The sequence below is a fragment of the Tupaia chinensis genome, unplaced genomic scaffold (assembly GCF_000334495.1).
Source record: "Tupaia chinensis unplaced genomic scaffold, TupChi_1.0 Scaffold143769_1, whole genome shotgun sequence".
NCBI lineage: Eukaryota > Metazoa > Chordata > Mammalia > Scandentia > Tupaiidae > Tupaia > Tupaia belangeri.
Genome location: NW_006203618.1, coordinates 295397 through 300721, shown reverse-complemented (window position 1 = coordinate 300721; position 5325 = coordinate 295397). Strand labels below are relative to the sequence as shown.

Here is a 5325-nt window from a genome sequence, read left to right as displayed (position 1 = left end):
GAAAAAAAAAAAAAAAGCCAATGTCAGGAAGATCCTGCTGGAGGTGGGAGAGTTCTTGCAGATTCAGGATGACTACCTTGACCTCTTTGGGGACCCCAGAGTGATGGGCACGGTTGGCACTGACATCCAGGACAACAAATGCAGCTGGCTGGTGGTTCAGGCCACTCTGGAACAGCATCAGATCTTGCAGGTGGCTCAGGCGAAGGCTTTGTATGAGGAGGTGGATCTGCAGGCCGTGGAACACTGCAGGAGGAAAACAGTTACAGCTGCTTTCTGGGCCTCATCAAATAATACGCTGCACCCGCCCCAGGCCATCTTCCTGGGGCTAGTGGACAAGATCTATAAGAGGAAGAAGTGACCTAGAGATTGCAAGGGTAGAGAGGGGAGGCTTTCAATAAATTGTTTAATCTTTAAAAAAAAATCACATCAGGCATATATATGTACGTGAATACCCAAAATCCTAGGAGGAGAATGGAAGAGAAAGGATTGCAGAGTGACTATCCCCCAGTGTGTGTGTGTGTGTATGTGTATGTGTGTGTGTGTGTATGTGTATGTGTGTGTGTGTGTATGTGTATGTGTGTGTGTGTGATTTCTCACTTTCCCTCTCTTTTTCTCTCCAGCGAACTCATTAGCCCTCTGGCAAAAATCTTAAAAACAATAATTAAATTGTTTTAGTATGCTTAATAATTTAAAGAAGACATCCCCCAGTGTGTGTGTGTGTGTATGTGTATGTGTGTGTGTGTGTATGTGTATGTGTGTGTGTGTGTATGTGTATGTGTGTGTGTGTGATTTCTCACTTTCCCTCTCTTTTTCTCTCCAGCGAACTCATTAGCCCTCTGGCAAAAATCTTAAAAACAATAATTAAATTGTTTTAGTATGCTTAATAATTTAAAGGAGACTTCAGTCGTTCCTAGAAGCTGCTTTGTGGAATTGCCTTTTGGTAACAACCTCTCAAAGATCCTAAATAAATCAAAGAACAGAATACTCCCCAACTTATTGCTCTAATTCTTTTACTATTCACTTGCACATGTTACACCAATAAAGGAAAAAGTCCCAAGGAAATTGTACTATATTTGAGTTACTCAAGAAGAGACACAGCCAGCCTCTCCACTAAATGGTCCCAACTCTAATTTATCTTGGATTACTGTAGCATTCCAAATGTGTAGACTTTCTTTAGAAGCAAACAGATAGATATTTAGTATTTATGTTAATCATGGCTATTCAGAGAACATAGTGGTCAAGGATGTCATTACAAAACTGTGATTCTGGACAGTATGAGAGATAAAATAGGAGAATAACATTTTCTTTGGTGTAAGAACTGTTGAGAGGTAATACATCCAATACAATAGATTGCTTACCCCATCTAGAAATAATATAATCCAAGAATGATAATGACCAAGGTTTAAACCCATTTTTGAAAAAAAAAGTTATAAAATTTTATCTAATACCGAGGAGTCTGCTAATAGGCAAAAGAGGGTCACAAAAAATTTTTCCTGTCACTGGAAGTATTAAACTTTCCTGAAATGGAGTTCAAAGATGACCTATATTAATGAATATTTTATAACTGTGTTATAACTCAGAGTACCCCACTGACTAGCAGTATCACCATCATCCAAAATCCTGCTGGAAATACAGAATCCCATGCCCCATCTCAAACCTGCTGAATGTCCATTATATTACAATCCTCAAGTGATTTTTGAGCATATTACAGCTTGAGAGCACTGCATGATTCACAATGGACCATGAGGTTCCAGTACCCATTTTCTTAAGATGTTTGTCAGAGAACATTCAAATATTCCAGATCCAACTATTGATTCAGTTCCATGAATTTCCTAGGAGATCCATACACAGATTTATCTCTATATTTTAAGACATGAAAGAAATTATTGGCCAATTACTACACTAAAGACAATGTGGGGTTAGTGAAATGGACTTTTAAGTTTGGAGACAAAGAGAGGTGCACTGAAGTCCCAACTCATCACTAGCTGTGTGAACTTGAACAAAATGATCTATCTCTCTAGTTATTTCTTTCACTTAAAATTTGAGTTAATAGGGCCAGGTTATGACCTGATGGTTGAGACAGCTGGATTCTACATGGCTGTGTGGTTGGGGTTTGGGGTCCTGGATCAGGTAGCTTGAGAGCTGCTCTGGGCAAATGTGTGTGTGTGTGCCCAAAATCCCTGAAGGAGGGAAAGATGGAGAAGGCATTGTGGTGGAACCATGCCCCATGGAGATGCTTTCTTGTTCTCTCTCTTTCTCCCTGGTGAGCACACATGCCTTTGGCAAAGTAGAAAACATGAGTTGATACTACCTGTGTTACAGTGTTGATAACAGAATGAACTGAAATGATTTAAGTAGAACGCTTAAATAATTCTGTAATCTCAGGTGAAAGTAGCAATTGCTGCCTACTCTGAATTGATCATTTCTGAAATTCCCCCCAGAACCCGAATATTAATTTAACTTCTCTAGTTAATTCTATAGTTTAGTGTTTCATTGCTTCTGTGGTATTAGGCAACTTCACATCAAATATATTCCTGTATATGAGGGGCACATTTTCCTAAGCAGTAACTTCATAGGTCTCCTCACAAGCTAATCATTAATCGTCTGACTAGATTCAGCACAAAATATGGCCTGTGAATAAAGAGCAAACGAAAGGAATCTGACAAATTAGTTGTCTCCTGATGTGATAATGTAGGTGAAACAATTTTGCCCAATCATCACTGCAATTAGTGGATTCCCAGAGAACCCCAATGACATTTTATGACCAGCTGTCAGGCTTTGATTTGAAAAATGCTAACTCCTAAAATAAATAAATAAATAAATAAATAAATAAATAAATAAATAAATAAATAAAATTTATCTAGAGCCTCTTCTTAGATACCTTGACCATTTGTCCTGGTTTTTCCAGAAAAATCCTCATTTCTTCTTATTTATTTAGGTATGATTTTTTTAAAAAATTCTATAGCCAGAGGGCAAGAGAGCAAGAGAGACAGAGAGAGAGAGAGAGAGAGAGAGAGAGAGAACAGCAATCCACTCCTCCACTTATCCATTTGGGATATGGTGCATGCATGTATACACACCCAGCATGTTTTACAAGCCATTAAGCCAGGCCTTGAGCCATGCATAGCCATGGTAGGGTCCAGTACCCTTAGCTGCTGAGCTACAGGGCTGACCCTCTAGTTGTGATTATTAATATCCATTTTACTTTTTTATTTAAAAATAAATATCCCAGTATGTTGATCATCTAAAAGCAGGTGACAACAGTTATTCAATATTAAATAGCAAGTGCAGAAGAAATGTTAGACTCATCCCCTTGCCTGCTTCAAAAATTGAACTCAGGTCTCCCAATCTTATTCTGGGCCTGATATTACCTGTTAATAGTCAATTGTATCATATATGCCCATTTTTATCTTTCCATCTATTGCAAGGGATGAAAACTTGGTACTGCATATGCCAGATGGTCTTACCAGATGAGGTCCATGTAGGTTTATATTCCATGGTGAAGCGCATTAGTGTGAGGTTTGGAAGACAGAAAAAGGCAGATCCATTTTGCTTTTTCTTTAAGTGGAGAGCAGACACCTAGGATTCCCAAATGCATATTTTTCACTGAAATCTCAAACCATTTTATCTGCTTTTGAAGTCTGAGGAAGATTTAGAAAGTGGGCACTGACTTCCTAAAGATCCCTGACCCTGAGCAGCAGCACCTCTGTGAGCTTCTGCATATGTAAAGATAAAAAAGCTACTGTCAGTCAGCTAGACAAACCCCCTTTATCACTTCCAGTGCTTTGTTGTTGTTCCTTTGTTTCTCATTGCTGTTTTAACATTATTGAGCTATAACTGACATAATTAACTACATATATTTAAAATTCCCCCTCATAATCATTGTCCTTTATGCCCCTATCTCCACTTCCATGCAGCTGATGGTCTTCTGTCACTATAGATTAGTTTGCATTTGCATTTGTAAGTTTCACATAATGGAATGATACATTATGTATAATTTTTAATCTATTATTTTTTCTGTCTTTCTCTCTCTCTCTTTCTCTGACAGATAGATAGATGTTATAGATATAGATATAGATGTATAGATATAGATTCATCATTGCTGTTGCAAGTAGTTCTCCAGAAAGACAGAAACAAAATAGTACATAGAGAACATACATAAGAATAGGTATAGGAAAGGTGATTGTTATGGAAATTGGCTCAAACACTTCACAGTCTGAGAAGTCCCACAATAGGCCTCTTCAAGCTGGAGAACCAGGGAAGCGAGTGTTGTGGTTTTTTGCAAGTGCGAAGACCTGAGAACCCAGTGGACTGCTCATATAAGCCCTGGAGTGTGAAGGTTGGGTAATCTGGGGGTTTGATGTCAAATGACCAGGGAAGATGGATGTCTCAGTTCTAGAAAAGAGCAAGAGGAAGAGAGTGTAAATTCACCTTTCATGTTCCTTTTCTGTTCTATCTGAGCTCTCAGCCATTTGGGTGTTACCCACTCATAGTGGATGAGAATGGATTTTGCTTGCTTGGTCCACTGATTCAAGTGCCAGTCTTCTGCAAACACCTTCACAGAGAGACTCAGAAATAATGCTTCACTGACTATCTAGGTATTCCTTTATCCAGTCAAATTACACCTTAAATTATTCATCATATACCATATTTCATCATATTGTATGGGTGAGTAGCATTCTATTGTATGTTACTCACAATTTGTCTACCCAAATACCAATTGAAAGAAATTTACATTTAAATTGCTTACAGTTTTTGATTTTTATAAATAAAGCTACTATGAACATTCCTTTACAAATGTTTGTACTGATATCTTTGCATTTCCCTAAATAAACATCTGAGCATTCAATGTCTGTAACATATGGGAAGTTTGGTTCAAATCAGCCATTAATCATCCTGACTTGTTAAAATTTTAAAGAAACCACCAAATTGTTTTCCAAAGTGTTTTTTATATTAGCTCTATCATTGTTTATGAGTTCAAGTTGCTCCAAAACATTGGAAATACTTGTTACAGGGTTTTATTTTTTCAGTCATTCTACTAAAAACTAAGTGGAACATTGTACATCTTCATCAAACTTAAACATAGTCACATTATAATATTGTGCTAAAAAATAAAGTAGGAGTATTTCACTCTTTTACCTCAAAAGATATTACATGGCTGTGATAACCAAAACAGCCTGGAATTGATATGAAAACAGACTTGTATATGAATGGAACAGAATAGAAAATAAGAAAAAATACCCACAATGTACAACCAACTAATTCTTGACAAATATCACAAGACAATGCAATGGATAAAATAAAGTCTTTTCAGCAAATGGTTCT

General features: G+C 37.3%; 1 pseudogene; it reads left to right on the top strand.

Annotated features, from left to right (window-relative positions):
• LOC102471666 (farnesyl pyrophosphate synthase-like) overlaps positions 1 to 358 on the top strand; it is a 1122-nt pseudogene extending 764 nt beyond the window's left edge.
• The last annotated feature ends 4967 nt before the right edge of the window (positions 359 to 5325 follow it).